Source organism: Carlito syrichta, unplaced genomic scaffold (assembly GCF_000164805.1).
Source record: "Carlito syrichta isolate Samal-C Ts95f unplaced genomic scaffold, Tarsius_syrichta-2.0.1 Scaffold269265, whole genome shotgun sequence".
NCBI lineage: Eukaryota > Metazoa > Chordata > Mammalia > Primates > Tarsiidae > Carlito > Carlito syrichta.
The window spans coordinates 125,704-139,840 of record NW_007213361.1 but is presented as its reverse complement, the minus strand read 5'-3'; positions in this window follow the sequence as shown (position 1 = coordinate 139,840).

Here is a 14,137-nt window from a genome sequence, read left to right as displayed (position 1 = left end):
CCCAGCTCAGGAGAGCACTTTCTAAACCTCGCTGCCAGGTGCCCTTGCACGCTGGCGGGTTAAGATGAACTCACCAGGGGCTGAGGGGTTTTGCCTACAGAAGCTCATGCTGGGGCCTGGGAAGCCTCCCTCCAGCAGAGCCAGAAGCAGCGTCCCCACCCATCGCCCCTCAGCCCACTTGGGAAGGTGGTTAGGAGCAGCCCTGCAATCTCTCCCTTCACAGCTGAATCACTGCTACTTTGTCCCCAAGAAGTTTCAAACCCCGGGGCCACGGGGTGTCTTGCCCACCTCTGATCCCAGGCCCAAAGGGCCCTTCACCCCACATCTACTCAGTGGTTTCAACTAAGATCTGCATTTGTTCAGGGCAAGCCTGCTTCATTGTGAAGCGGGATAACACTTAGGACGGATCAGAAAGTCATCCGAGAAAGACCCAGAGGGAGAGAGAAGAAGGCAAAGGTGCACAGAGGAAAATGTGTATTTTCAAATTCGCTTAGACACAGAAATCTTCCGTGAAACTTTCCCTTATTCTGATTGTAACTCCCTGTCACCCCTTAGCTAGTTCTCTTCAAATATAATTGTGTCCCAAACTGCTGCCACTGTAACCTTAAACCTTGTAATTGTGCCCCAGGACAAATCAGTATTCATTTAGCTGATATGGCATGGCTTAGACATCCTGTGTTCTCCTCCAGCCTCCACTTCGGATAAGGATGCACCCCCCCAAATTGCATCCCAGGAGGAGGAACGGAGCAAGCTGTGTTGATTCTAGCCTGTGCTTCTCGGCTGCCTGGTGGCTGGGACGGTAGGAAAGGGGAAGTACTCAGCCTCCCTGACTTTGTGGGGAGGAGGGGAACATCCCCTCTTCCACAGCCCTGGTGGGTCTCAACTACTCCCACACTCTTGGGAACTTGAGTCCTCCCTGGGAGCCCCAGGGCTCTGATGGGTGTCACCCAGAATTTGCAGGAAAACCAGAAGGAAACCACAAATCCACTGGGGCGGGGGAGGTGGGGACAGAAAGATTTTGTGGTTGAATCTAAAATACAAAGAGGGTAGCGGCAGCCACCACAGGGATTTCATTAGGGAGACCACAGAATTTAGCCTTAAGAAGTTATGCCCATGTGGAGACAATGCAAGGCCCCATCTCGGGGGTAGCAGGGTAGCCAGTGGAGGGTTGGGAGGCCTAAGATGTAAAATGCATGCCCCGTGCCACTGTGCCCCAACGATTATCTGCGGTTATCTGGTTACTGTGTGCTGCCAACTCCCAGGCACCACTCCTTCTTGGTGGAGCCCGGGACATGGCATTTTCTGAGCCAGCCCTCCTCCTTTCTGTGTGTTTTCCAGTTTTCCCAGGGTGTCTCTGTTCTTACAAGTACATCAGATAACTGCTCTTAAGTGAGCTAAAATTAAACTCCCAAACAAAGAGTTCTAAGTGCTGTTTTATTTCTAGAGATGAAGATTGCACTAGGGTAACTTCTTTATTTGACTACATTATATTACAGTAGAAGGAAGGAGCGGACTGTGGTGCAAAATAGTAATTAACTGCTTTTTCTCTGTCCTGAAAATTAGTGCATAGTTAGATCAAAATATGACAGGGTGCATGCTCATTTAATTTTTTAAATTGCTTGGTAACTTCAGATGAAACTACTCCTGTGGATATGTGAGATTGTGTGAATGCTAAATACTCAATGGCATTTTGGAAACCACATTTATATTGTTTGTGTGGCATAGTAGGGTAGGGTTCATTCATCGATCTCGTCAGCAAACACCTACCATGTGAAGCTGTCTCTGAGGGGCAGTCATGCACATTGGGGAGTTGCCAGTCAGCCCTGGGTGCTGAGTAAACGGGAGCAGTTCTGAGGGTTGCAGCAGTTCACCTGTCTTCCATTCATCCATTCACTCCAAAACCTCTGAAGGGACTTCATTTCTTTGCTGAGGTTTCTACTCCCACATTTCTACTCCTCCCAGGGAGGAAGCCATGAAAAGAGCTACCATAATATATCCAGGGGAGGAGAGTGAGAAGCACAAGCAAAAGCCTCCAGGAAGAGGGTCTCATTCATTCATTCATTCATTCATTTGCTTACGAATTTATTCACTTATTCCAAAGACCGTATTGAAGACCTACTGTGCACCACAGATATGATGATAAGGAAAACCAGATTTGATCCTTGTCTTCATGGAGCTTACAGTGTGGAGAGGACAAATAATTGTCATAAAATTACATGAACAAATATGAAATCACAACTCTGGCAGGTGTCTTATGAGGAGGGATGTGGAGCTCAAAGAGCCTCTGACCAGGGCCTGGCATCCAGGCAAGGTGCAGTGCCAGCTGTCTCAGGTGGGGGTCAGGGAACAGCACAGGGAACTGCATACGCAAAGTCAGCTTGGTGGACAGGAGGGCTGAAAGCAAGGAGAGCCGTGGGGTGGGCTGGAGAGAAAGGCTGAGGTGAGACCGCAGAGGCCTTGGTGAAGGACCTTCTGTACCTGAAAAGCCCTGGGTAGCTATCTTGCGACGTGAGGGATTGGTGAAAGGGTCGTGTGGACGACGTGGAGGCCTGGGTGTTTGGTGGTGCTGGACCAGGCAGCCGCAGAGGAGTTGGAGAGAGCACAGATGTGCGCCCTGTGTGGGGAGAGCAGGCCCTGGTGCAGAGGTGGCGGCTGGGGAGAGGAGATTCATGGCGGGGAAGGGCCTGGGCTGAGGTGAAAAGACAGCATTGGCTTAGCAAGCAGGCCACATGCCGGAGGCCAGTGGGCAGGTGGGCGGGTGGACGGGTACGCAGAGCCGGTAACGGGGGCTCTTCACACACGGGACCTCTTGGATATCGCCCTCCTTGGCTGTTCCAGACCTTTTAAGGACTTGGATTTTCTCTTTCCCATATTAGAGTACTACTTATATTTCTGAAGCCAGTTTAACAGGCTGCTTGTCTGCTTATCTGTTATGAACGCATACACAGTGGGTAATTGTGGGGGCAAATGGGTAGTTAGGTGCCTAACCAGGATCATGTGTGGGGGGGTGTGTAATTACTAGATTCACATCTGTAAATGCTCATTTCCTTAAACAGCCCTCTTCCCATGTCTACTCTCTTCTATTCTTCGGCCCCCCGGCACACACACACTCAGGTGGGGGGCTGACCCAGGGGTAGCTCTTTTGTGTGTTCCACTGCCCCAGAGGAAGTTCTTCTTCCCAAGCCCCTCCCTCCACCCCCGACTCCCCCTGTCCTGACTCCACCACACCCCCCCACCACCAAGAGAAACAAGAACAGCGACATCTCCCTGTCTTGTTCCGTACCCAGCGGTGATTGTTTGCTCGGCCTATACGTAGTACAGTTTGGAAGTCACACACAAGAAGTTGCCTCTCCATTCCCAGATCGGCTTCACCTTCCCAAGAGAGAATTACCTGCATGAAACTGCAGACGAGACCCTGCGTGGAGGAAGGGTTTGGTTGTGGAACCGTGCACATCTGCCTGCCATCTCAGCCCACCTACTCCCGAGCTCTGCTACCCCCAGAGATCAAGGCCAAACACGCACTCAGTCTTGTGCCTGCCTCAGAGCTGGCCACCTGTACACCTGTTATTTGCATTAATGCTTTTATGCCTCGTGTCATTGCACCCAACGAGGTTCTAGTCCTAGGGCTTTTGTTGTATACGGGAGGGACAGTCCTTAGGTAAACCATAGTTGCTGCCAATTTTCATCTTATCTGTGGTACAATATTAATAAAAAGTGATTTTTAAAAAGGAGCGAACACGGTGTAGGTATTTTATGACTCTACAATTGGATAGTATAAGCAAATGAACAAACTGTCACCTTGGATATCATACTGGGGATATCAAGTCCCTAAGACATCAAAGTGGCATTCTTTCTGTCTGCAGCATCTACTATCAAACACCTAAGATGCTTGGCTTGGGGTGGGCAGATTGGTAGTTTAATGTTAGAACGCAGTCTTGCTGGTGGATGTAGAGTTTTCGCTCCAGTGTGGCAGAATGACAAGTCAAGAATAGTTCATCCTGCGGGAAGATGGTCGGGAGCCACCTAGACCTTTGGTTTATCTGCCTCAGGAGGGCCACCAGGGCACCTTTGCTGGGGAGATTCCATGTGTTCTCCCCGAATGACAGTGGGGATTGCGTTTTAGACGCCAATGACTTGTTGTGGCTTTCGCCATGATGAAGTGCATCCCAAATAGTTGTGCACTTCCTCGTTTTGCTGAATCTCAGGTGCAGTAAAAGAGCTACCTTTCTCCATCATTTTTGTTTATTAAGAACTTTTGATCATCTTTTTTTTTTTTTTTTGAGTTGGAGTCTCACTCTGTTGCCCAGGCTAGAGGGCAGGGGGACACTCATGAGCACTCCAGCATCAACCTGCCGGGCTCCGATAATTCTTCCACCTCAGCCTTCCAAGTAGCCGGAACGACAGGGACGCCCTACCACACCCGGCTAATTTTTTACTTATTGTAGAGACGAGGTCTCGCCAAGTTGCCAGGCGGGTCTCGAACCCGCGGGCTTGGGCCATCCACTCACCTCAGCCTCCCAAAGTGCTGGGATTACAGGCTGAGTCACTGAGCCTGGTCGACTTTTTATCATCTTAATGCAAGTTAAGGCTTGCTTGGAACTGAAGACTTATGACAATGAACTCACCTTTTGGTTTGCACTGTGTTGTTTAGATGGGTAAACTTGATTTGTGGGGGGAACAGTTTTAAGTTTGCAGGAAATTGAGGGGAAAGCACAGAAATTGCCTACATGTCCCTGTCCCCACACATACTCAACGCTCCCCACTGTCAACCTCCACACGGCATCAGGACGTTTGTTGCAATTGACAAGCCTACACTGATGTATCTTTATCACCCAGAGTTCCCAGTTGACATCAGGATTCACTCTCGGTACACATTCTGTGAGGTTTGACAAACGCATAATGATGTGAATCCACCATTGTGGTATCATCTAGGATAGTCTCCCTGCCCTAAAAAAATCTTCTCTGCTCTGCATGTTTCATTACGTTTTCAAAAATGACTTCCCGCCAAACAAAAAAGGCCAGTCACAAAAAATGCCAGCCTTTGTGTTCAAGCAAAGGGATGCTTGGTAGCTCTCCCCATCCTCAGCCCTTGAAATGATTTTGTCTGTAGAAGAGAATAGGGGCTGGCAGATTTCTTCCAAATAAGGGATCACTCAAACTGTGTTCTAGGATTGATCACATAAACAGTTTGAAAGGAAACGTCCAACTTGACTTCTATTTTCTGGATCAATTTGATGTTCTAGAAATTTGCGGTTTACTTTTGACTTTGGCAATTCTTTTAGATTCCTCTCCTCCATCCACCTGTCGTTTAGAAGTTCCGTGCAGACCTGTCCCCAGTTCCAGAGCAGCCGTTTCAAGGAGGAAAGTTTGGAGGTGGCTCTGGGAGGAGGAGGGGCCTTTCCCAGATGTGTCCTATTTTGTTCTGCTCTGCCAGGGCTCTTTCAAACGGCTTCCTGAACTTGGACCAGCTGGGAGCCTCTGCTTTCCTGCAAACCTGCTTTTTACACCCCAGCTTCTTGCCCCGAGCTCCCAGCTGGCCCATCCACCTCCCACAGCCCTGAGGTTGAACACCTACCTGGGTGCTTACTCCTGTTAGAACTTGTTTCTTCAGGGCTTGGATAGTGGGGGCCGGACCGACGATGGTGACTGGGGGCTCAGGTGGCAGGAGGGATTGTGGACCTTGCCTCTGAAGCCTCTGATTTGTGAACACGTGGGAATTGATGCCTAAAGACATACTTTGCATTATAAATGGGAGAATTTGGCTGGAAAGAGCTCTCACTGCCTTGAGAACGCTCCAGCTAGTCTCATCTCTCTTGTCTGTTTTGTCAAACAAATCTACAAGTGTTAAATTTGCAAAGAACTAAATATACAGGCCACACACATGAATGAGTGTATGTAAAACTGGTGAAATTGAAGTAAAGTTGATGGATTGTATCAATGTCAGTTTCCTGGTTGTGATGCTGGACTATCGTATCATGATGCAGGATGTTACCCTTAAGACAGACTGGGTGAAAGATTTGTAAGATTCCTGTGTTAACATATGCATGTGACTCTACAATTATCACAAAACAAAACTTAGCCTTTAATTTCTACCCTCCCTTATAGATTTGGATATTCTGCATATTCTTTACTAATCTGCTTTGTTTATTTAAATGTTAATGTGCCTTTGTTAGTTTGGTTCCAGTACCAGGAGCCAAATTCAACAGTAAGACCTCTTAGTGATTGCAGAGTATTAGGACTTCAAGAAGTCCTTCTTCCTTACAAGACGGTAACCAGAGTTCAGAAATAAGTGGGGGGCGGGGAGGGAGAGAGAGAGAGAAGGTGAGTCCATAGAGAATGGGTGATTGGCTTTCCACAGGAACTTGAGAGCTTGCAAAATAGACCAGGTCTAGGATGTTAGAAAGTGCAAACAGAAAATAGTGTGTGATTTTAAAAATGAATTCTTTAGGTTTTTTTGAAAACTTTCTTTTAATAACTATAGATTTCCAGAAAGGTACAAAGACAGCACAGAAAGGTCCTGTCTAAACTGATTTCCCTCATTGTTTGCATTTTATGTAACTGTAGAAGTATATAATCAAAACCAGGAAGTTGACACAGCTATAGCATATGTAGCTAGTTTTGTGTCAACTGATCACATTCGTGGATTCTGTGACCCTATCTCCATTACCACACAGAACTGTCCCATCACCACAAAGATCTCCCTGCTGCTTTCCATCCTTAAGTTTGTTTTTTTTTTTTTTGAGTCGGAGTCTCACTCTGTCGCCCAGACTGGAGTGTAGCGGCCGCTCCCAGCCACCGCAGCCTTGACCCGCCGGGCTCCGGCGATCCTTCCACCTCCGCCTTCCGAGTAGCCGGAACTACAGGTGCGCGCTGCCACGCCCGGCTGATTTTTTGATTTATTGTAGAGATGAGGTCTCGCTGCCCAGGCGGGTCTCGAACCCGCGGGCTCAGGCCATCCACTCACCTCAGCCTCCCCAAGGTGCGGGATGACAGGCTGAGCCACCGAGCCCGGCTCATCCTTAAGTTTGATATCCACTCCCTGCTCCCACCACCCCCAGCCCTTGGTGCATAGTTATCTGTATAATTTTTATCAGTTTGAGAATGTTATATAAATGGAAGCACACGATATTTGGCATTGGCTTTTAAAAATTTAGTGTAATGTCCTTGAGGGCCACCAACATTGTTGTGTGCGCTCATAGTTCGATCCTCTGCACTGGATGAGCAGTATCTCAAATTGCGGACGTGCCACAATTTTTTCAGTCATTCATCTACTGTGGGGCATTCTGGTTGTTTCCAGCTTTTGGCTGTTACAGCCAAAACTTCTGTGGGCAGTAGTATACAGGTTTGTGTGTGAACTGTAAGTCTTATTTTTCTAATATCAATGCTCAAAAGTGCAGTTGGTGGGTCAAATGGTCAGTGTGTGTGTTTTTTTTTTTTTTAAGAAACCATCAGACTCTTCCAGATTAGGTTTACCACCTTACATTTGTACTGACAGTGCATGAGAGATTCAGTTGGTCTGCATTCTTGCCCGTATTTGGTATTGTCATAAAATTTTTTTTTAACTATTCTAGTGAGTGTGTAGTGTTGTATCATCATGGTTTTTAATGTGTTTCCCTAATGGCAGGTAATGTTGAACATCTTTTCATGTGTTTATTGACCACCCATATATCCTTTTGGGTAAAGTGATGGTCATATCTTTTGCCCATTTCCCACTTATATTATCTGCTTTTTTTTTTTTTTACTGTTGGGTTTTGAGAGTTCTTTATATATATTAGACATGAGTCTTTGGCCAGATACATGGTTTGAAAATCTTTTCTTTCAGTCTTGAGCTTGTCTTTTTATTCTTTTAGCAGGGTCTTGTGCAGAGCAAAAGTTTTGAATTTTTTTTTTTGAGTTGGAGTCTCATTCTGTCACCCAAACTGGAGTGTAGCGGCCTGCTCGTGGCCACCGCAGCCTCTATCTGCTGGGCTCAGGTGATCCCTCCACCTCAACCTCCCGAGTAGCTGAACTACAGTCATTCACCATCAAACCTGGCTAGTTTTTTAAAATTTATTGTAGAGATGAGGTCTTGTCAAGTTACCCAGGCTGGTCTTGAACTCCTGGGCTCAGGCAATCCTCTTTGCCTCCACCTCCTAAAGTGTTGGGATTACTGGCATAAGCCACCGTGCCCAGCTAAAAATGTTAATCTCGATGAGATCTAATTTATTAATTTTTCCTTTTGTGGATTGTGCTTTTGTTATTGTATTTAAGAACTATCTGCAAAAGTCTGGGACCCCGTGACTTTTTCCTATACGATCTTCTAAAAGTTTCTAGTTTTATGTTTTGCATTTAAATTTGTGTTCCACTTTTTAAATTTTTTTTTTTGCTTATGAGTATCCAGTTGTTCTAGCACTATTTGTTGAAAAAAAATTATCCTTCCTCCATTGAATTTTGCTTTTGCTTTTGTGTCTTTGTCAAAAATAATTTGGCCATACCTGTATGGAACTACTTCCGGGTCGTCTATTCTGTTCCATTAATCTATGTGTTTTGTTTTGTTAAGAGATGGGATCTTGCCCTGTCACCTAGACTAGAGTGCAGTGGCAGGATCATAGCCCATGGTGGCTACAAACTCCTGGGCTCAAGCATCCTCCCACCTCAGCCAGACCCATGTATCTTGATCTTTGAGAATAAGAAAGGATTTCAGGGTCCAGGTGAAGCTCCCTGCCCCCCCAGGGCCTCTGACCTCGGCTAAGAACGGATGCAGGCCCCAGAACTTGGTGCGCAGCCCACGGGGTTTGCCCTGCACGGCAGCACGTGGGAAGGACTTCCCCAACTGTTTTCCCGACTGCTTTCCCAGACACTGCTCCTTTGGGGCTCCTTCAACTTCTTTCCCTGCTTACGCATGTTCTCAGATTAAAGTGGGATTTTCTAAAACAGGTTTTTTTCTATCATGGGGTAAGAACCGTAAGTAAACAGAATTATCACAACAATTTAAATAGTGATAAAATAGGTTTTTCTGCTTCTATTCAAAGAAGAGGAAAGGTAACTAGAGAAGATGAAAGGAAAAGCAAGATTTGTGGGTGGTAGGTGTGTTTTTTTTTTCTTTTCTTCTTCAATAATAGGTACAGAGTTTTAGGAAAGGACTTCAAGGCAAAAGAAAAAAATAGCATATACTGTTATGGGGTTATTTTTATCTTTCATTTTTATGACAACTTATTTGTACTTAAGAGAATCTTTCCAAAGAGTTAGAAGCATCATTAAATAAAGACTGTGAAATGTGCAATATGGCTTATTTATTTAAATGTTAATTGGTCCAACGAACACTTCTAATTAGCTCTATATTTGCTTAGCAAAAAGTTTTACAAATTCCAATTGTGAAAAGCAGCTATTTTGAGCTGGTAAGCATGTTGCAGCCTCAGCTATGATTTTTCTATAGTTCTCAGCCCTTGAAGGCACAATTTAATTTTTCATGTATGCATACTAGCAACGGTAAACACTTGCGAGTGTAAAGAACCTTCTTTAATTAGCTGCACAACAATTAAAGGATTCACAAACTAAATTGAACCCTGTCTCGGTGCTTACTAGCTGAATTCTACCACCTGTCACAACAGCACTTTGTTCAATCTGTTATGCAAAATCATTATAGCAATATAGCGGAGGGGAAAAAAAGAGAAAACAGCAATTATTTCTTACTTTTCTCTTGAATGGGTTATTTTGGGTTATACTGATGTCAGGTTCATTGAAGCTAACCTTTTGAAATCTGTAACAGCATAATACTTCTAAGGCAGTCTCAGAGTGGCTGGAAGAATATTTCGTTTTACACTTTTAGGAGGAAGCAGCGCTCTTTCCTAAAGTGTGCCGGGACTCTGATCATCGGAAACAACCTGTTCCAACTCTCCCAGCCACCTTCCATTTCCCCCCTCGCAAGGAATCCTGGATGGCTCACAGGCTCCCACGTTGTAAAAGCGCGCCAACTGCTGTCGGAGTGACTTGAAAGACGCAGTTGTCAACCTGCCTTCTCCAAAAACACCCCAAGTCATGTTATTCCACAGGCCTCAACATTTACTGTGATGACGACGTGTGCTTGTGTTGCTTTTGTTTTTAATTTTAAGAAATTTAAAAAATTAATTTTCAAAATTTTATTTGAACCCGACTGCGGTCCTGGAGACCGGATCAGAGCGGAATGCTCAGTCCCTGGCCATTTGCACAGACAAAGGCTTTGTTGTGAAGCCCAAACCCAAAGGCTGCCACTGCAGATGTCTCCTCGTCGTCAAGGAGTAAATGTTTATGTTTGGTGTTGCCATACCCTGGCCTCTGGCGGGAGTGCCAACACCCTGGACTTTCACGTACAGAAAGGGCGAGAAGGGGTACCTTGTGGACAAGTGCGCCTCTGGCCGCAGGCTGCACTTTGAGATGCTGGCAGTTGCCTAAAACAGCATCAATAACATATTGTTAGTCCCCGCATCTGAAGCATATGCGATCTGGCCATTGCAGACGTTGGAGTACTTATAGGCAAGCAGCAGAGCTCAGTCAGAGGGCCTGCGTTTCCCGGCATTACAATATTTTTTAGAAGTTGCCTCTTGACATCATTTCACGAAAATGTGCGATGAAGACAAGGCTGGCCTTTGAAAATATAAACTCCTTCCCCCAGAAACGCTGAAAGAAGGCAAGTGAGAGCCAAAGGTCAAAGGCTGCGCAAGAACATGTCTCTCTATTTCCCTAAGTGGAGAGGAAGCTCTCCTAGTTAAGGCGGCTGGGCAACAGGACTGTCCTCGATCAGGTTCTGGAGGGAGAACTGGCGGAGGTAGATGCTTTTTCCCCTTTCCTTTCTGCTGAAATCCCGCTCTTGGGCTGGTCCGGGCTTGGCATGTGGAAATCACAGCGAGGGATTGTCCACTTGGTGGAAGAAGTTCGCGAGATGCATGCCCACACTAAGTTCTGACCCCAAAGCAGGGCCTGCTTGCGTCCTCCTCGGCCCCCCGACCTGCCACTAGATTCGGCTGTGGTTTTACTGCTGGAGTCTCCCAGTTCTGCACCCAGCTGCTCTTTGTCCCCGGGCGTGTTTTCCCCTCTGCGCCTGGTGTGCTTCCGCAACCACGGTCTGCACAAAGCTTTTGATGGGAGACTGCTGGTGTCTTTGGAGACAGGATGGTTGCATAGTAGGCTCTCAGTGAACATCTGGCGATGACCATAAATGTAATCTCTACTTGGCTGAAGAACTCATGGGAATTAAAGGGTGGATTCAGGCAACTTAATCCCTTCAGCCGTTCCCTCTACTGGCCTGGGATTCTTTTTTTTTTTTTTCTGTTACTCATTTAAAATCTCCTTACCATGCTGTGCTATGTGTTCTTTCCCACGTTCCTTGCTGCTGGTTCTGCGAAGGAGATTGGCACGTGGGACCGTCTTAAGGCCAGCATTACCCACAAAGGGCCTGCTGACTTGTGCACAGACCTGGGTCAGGGCACTCAGGGGCTTCCCTGCCCTCAAGAGGCTTCCAGTCTGGTGGCAGAGCCAACTCCCTGAGGACATGTGGAGACAAGCCCCAGGTGTAGATTCTGTATTTGTGGCAGGCCAGAGGGCAATACTGTTTCCTTTCACTTCCTCAACTGCAGCCTCTTGAGGTCGTGGTGGCTTAGTGGTGGGGTGCGTGGCACATGGAGACAGACAGGCTGGGGGTCAGTGCCGGCGACGCCAGCCATCTGTTAGATGTGGGACTTTGGGTAAGTGATTTAACCCCTCAGTGCCTCAGTTTCCTTCAACTTTGAAAGCAGTTGATAATAGTAAAATTAGCTTATAGAGTTGTAGAGGATATATATGCATTATACATGTTATAAAGGTACAGACCAGTCAGTGGAGGCATTTAGAGCAGTGTTACATGCACAGTAAATATTGTGTTAGTCACCACTGCTCCTACCCCTGAACTTGGAGTCCTCCTGGTGTGTGACCTCGGTTCTGAGACTCAAAGGAACCTCAGGAAATCACCTCCTGCTCCCAACTTCTGACTTGACAGGTCTGACAAGCCAGCAGGCCAGAGTCTTCCAGGGAAAGCTTCTTGATAGGCACTGAACCATTTCAGGCCATGCTTCTTTCCTCCTGTGGTCTCTTGGTATCTGCTCCTAGGCATGGTGTTCCAGGCTAGAAGACAGTTTTAGAATCGGCATAATCAGAGAATGCATCCAGCTGTTTTCCACCTGTGCGTTCTGCCTATTGGACCAACAGAAGGACTGTATAGTGGCCTGAACGCTGAAAACCCTGGAAAGGCATCTCTTCCTTTTTGTTTCAGTTTGCATCACTTACTGGATATTGTGTGGATGCCCTCGACAGAGGGGCACCTGGGGAATCTCACAAGCCGGGGGTTGCTGAACACTTTACATGTGAGAAGTGTATGCAGTGTGCAGCGTTCGTGGGAGGCATGCACGTTTCTAACATGTGAATTTATATCCTGGCAGGACACAGAGGACAGGGGACAGTGCCTCAATCTACATGCTGGGGAGAAAAACCCCATGGAGGGAGGGGGGAGGCGAGGGTGGATTGTGGTTAAGGGATCGGACAAGGAGCCAGAGCAGGTGCCACAGGTGTGAGTAGTAATAGGCTGCTGGGAGGTGGGACGGCCTTCCGAAGCGTGTTTTCTTGGAAATACCCAACCCTTTACTCCAGTTCAAAGGAGATCCTGGCCAGCAGACAGCAGAATGGTGTAGGAGAGCACTGCTGTTGGGGCAGGATAATTTGTAGTGCTATAAATGCCTGAGATAGGAACTGCCTGTTTTTGGCTTTGAGCATCAAGGAAACTTGGGTTATTCAGCAGTTGGGGTCCTCTCCCAGCTGTTTTCACATGGAGAGAGTGTGCTGCCACCTTTGCTTTTAAGAGCTGAGCAGTGTGCCAGGGCTGGCACAGCTTGGCACTGACATAGAGCGACCCATGGTAAACGTCTGTTGAATGACTATGTGACTGCCTCCAACAGACAAGGTTTCCGTAGTGAACGTGCTCATTTATACCAGGGACCACCACAGCTTGTCACTGTTTCTCGTGGTGATAACCTTTGGAAATATGTTTGCCCCCTAAACAATCAAGAAAGAGAGGCAAATCCGTGGACTAGACAGAGGGCTTCCCCACCCCTGCTGTCTCTGGCCGGACTGTCTCGGGCCGACTGCAGTTGTGTTAGTTGCTGCCAGTTATCTTTCTGGGAAAGGGTTCTGTTTGGGCAGAAGTTGTTGCCGTTCTTGTGGCTATCACTTTTGCTCACGTACAACCTGGGGCCCAGCACGTGGCTGGAGAAAGGGCCACCAGAACCAGGGAATCAGCCTGATCGTTCCACTCCATTTCCTCCTGACCTGACTTCTCCTTTGTGACCAACAGACACACTGTGGGGTGCTCCAAACACTGGAAACATTAAAAACATTTCTCTCTTCTTGTTTCTATTTATGTTTTACTGATTTTTCTTGCCGTTATGTGCAAGTCTATTTTGAGAAATTAGAAAGTAGAGCTGAGCAGCAAGAAGGACCTGGAAAGCCCTTGGTGATCGCCAGCATTGACTGCTGTGCGTCCCCAGACTCTTTCACGTTGTTGTCACACGTAAAGTGGGATTATACTTCACCTACCATTTGGTCATCAGTCACCTAATTTCCTACATTCTTCTTTATGCTTTTTGATGGCTACGAAAACAATTGCATGACGGTGATGGTTGATTTATTTACCTGAGTCCAGAGTGTGGAACTGTAGATGGCCTCCTTTTTCTTCTCTCTTTTGATGTGGGAACTGGACTCTTTGGCTTGTAGAGGGGGCCGGAGTCCCCTTTTTGGGAAGGAGAGTGACTGTCAAAAATCGGTGGTGTTTTCACCGGTGTGGTAGGTACTCTACGTCTCTGCCTTGCAGACTCATCACCAACCCTGAAGGGGTCTCAGTGTACGCCTCGGGTTGGAGGTGGTGACATGAGAGAGGTGGCTGGGTTCCTTTTCCTGCGAGGGGGGCATGTTCCTGTGCACAGACACACACATGCACGGAGGTTTAGTAGAAGTTCAACCTGTTCTTCCCTCTAGGGTTTTGGTCATTGAATCCAGATGGCACCAACCATGAGGAGGAGGGTGGAAGACTGTGTTGTCCTCTCGTCTACTTGGATGCCAAGGTCTTCACTCTCAACCTTCTGGGTGTCCTGCTGAG